The 2,365-nt window shown below is 37.2% G+C and overlaps 1 long non-coding RNA gene across 1 annotated transcript; it reads left to right on the plus strand.

Moving 5' to 3' along the window:
- The first annotated feature begins 959 nt into the window (after positions 1-959).
- On the plus strand, positions 960-1,925 carry LOC139865893 (uncharacterized). The gene is made up of 3 exons (XR_011765152.1): positions 960-1,094; positions 1,192-1,350; positions 1,531-1,925. It is a non-coding gene; the product is annotated as an uncharacterized lncRNA (long non-coding RNA).
- Positions 1,926-2,365: the final 440 nt, after the last annotated feature.

Below are 2,365 nucleotides of genomic sequence, written 5' to 3' on the forward strand. Positions count from 1 at the left end.
GGATGTGGATGGGGTTCTACACTGTTTCTCGGTATCGAAGGTCTGGGATACCATTCGGTATCGTCAGCCTAAAGTCCTGTGGTATTCTGTGATTTGGTTTGCGCAAAATATTCCTCGGCACGCGTTTATTGCTTGGCTACTTATGAAGCAAAAGCTGAAAACTCAAGATATGCTCAAACCATGGGACATGAATTTGAATGGGAATGGAGGTGTTGCTGTGTGTACTCTTTGTCAATTACAACCTGACTCTAACACCCATTTGTTCTTTGAATGTATGTATGCAAGTAGAGTTTGGGATCAAGTTAAGCAATTGATTCAAATTCCTATTAGTGGTAACTGTTGGCAAGTTTTCGTGCAGTTGTTGGCTCCGATCGCGCATCGGAGAGTGTCTCGGGTGGTTGTTGCCAAGCTTCTGTTTGCAGCTTCTATTTATTTTATTTGGCAAGAACGGAATGCTCGGTTGTTTAGTAACAAATCGAGAACAAGTGACCTACTGTTTCAAAACATTTTTTCTACGGTTCGTTACAAGCTTTTGTCCTTGAGGTTTAAGGATTCGGTGCAAGTTCGTCAATTGAAGATGTTATGGAAGATCACATAAAATTGGGGGTTTTTGTATGTTTTTTTGTTGCGTCTAGCTCGTCTATTTTTGCGAGTTGGTTATGTCTAGTTTTTGCTAGGTTTGGTGCTTTTGGTTTGTTCTTGGACTACAGGGCACTCTTGTAGACTTGTGATCTGTATTGTATCATTTTTTTGTTGAATGAATTTTGCCGGGTGATTACCCTTTACCCAAAAAAATAAAATAATCCGCAAATCGTGAAGTATGCACCAAACATTGTACAACACTGTTAATGTAGCACGTGTTTCTGATATTATCCAATCCGGTCAACTCCGGGTTATGAGCGAGGTGAAACCCGAGCAAAAGTGTTTCCTTTTATGACAAGTTTATGCTTTTTGTGTGCAGATATTCAACAACCACATATATCGTTTCTTGGATGATATAGAGGAATCGTTGGATATAGTTGCGGATTATGATTTGCTTGTTGCTTACAAGCGGGTTCATGGCCCTTAGTTGTGTTTGTGCATTGTCGTGAAGTGTAAGCATTCTCTAGTTTAGATTTTTCCGATCTCTTATACGAGTCGGGTCTGGTTGGATAGTAGAAGGTAACAGAATGTTGGTTGGCCGTCGTGCAGGTGTATCATGCATGTATCCTCATTCAAAGAAAATAGAGGAATTCCATATATATATTGAAAGGATCTAAAAAGAACTTTGCGTAGGAGAGAACCTAGAGACCTGTGTACAAACTGACCTCGGTATGTGTACATTACAAGATACTTGAAAAGGATAAAGCGGTAAGAAATGCGTTGGCTTATATTGAAAGAGATGGAGTATATATAACATATAATTTGAGTATAATTTAATAGGTAAAAGAAATACGCGTACTATAGTGAGGGTAGTATAATAGATTCAAAAGAAAACGGACACATGATTCTTGTAATAATTTATTTATTATTATTTACATTTGGTTATAGATTCAGATCAGCCCGTCCAGTGGGTTCACTTTTCAGAAGGTTTGGAATTCTTTACCTTATTATTGAATCCCATTCGACACCCGACTGTGTTTCTTTACAAGTATCCGAGATGGTGATGGATGAAGAATTATTAGTCCCGTCATCGGGTGAAATTTGTGTATTTGTTACGTGGCTTGATGAAACGTTTAAAGGATATCGTGCTGATTGTTCAATTGGTGAGATTTTCACCTGGAGGTGGTCGATTTGGAAATAACCAGTTTCACTCAGACAAGTTGGAAACGTTTGTTTACTTTCCTATTGATGACCTTTATCTTTCAAATTGTACTGTTCATCGACATTCGAAAAAAAATAAAATAAAAAAAAAGAACTCTTTTCGCTACAAGCTGTATGCGATAATTAAGTAATCACTCTGGCACGTTGGCTCCACTACACTGCTTTTGGTCAAGTAAAGTTACATTGGATGTTGGTACTTTCACTCATTTATTTTTCTTTAACGTTATTACAACATTTCTATTTCTTGATGCAGTCTGGGGAGCAGTGGTATTGCCTTGATGACAACAATGTTTACCCTGTTAGTTAAGACGAAATCAAATCAAGAAACGTGAAGAAATCCTATGTGAGAGAAAATGAGATGCGTCCATTTATTGAGAATGACTTGACTTCAGAAAACAAACAAGCTTGTTAATTTATGTGTCTTTTGGTAACTTTGTTACTGGCCTTTGCTTAAGTTCTGCGTATTTCAAGATTATATATAAAAAAAAAAAGACAAGCATCTACTATGTAGATTGCTCGAATTATTTTGAAAATTTGATAACACTTGTATGATTGATCGTAC

Source organism: Rutidosis leptorrhynchoides, chromosome 9 (assembly GCF_046630445.1).
Source record: "Rutidosis leptorrhynchoides isolate AG116_Rl617_1_P2 chromosome 9, CSIRO_AGI_Rlap_v1, whole genome shotgun sequence".
In the NCBI taxonomy this organism is placed as follows: domain Eukaryota; kingdom Viridiplantae; phylum Streptophyta; class Magnoliopsida; order Asterales; family Asteraceae; genus Rutidosis; species Rutidosis leptorrhynchoides.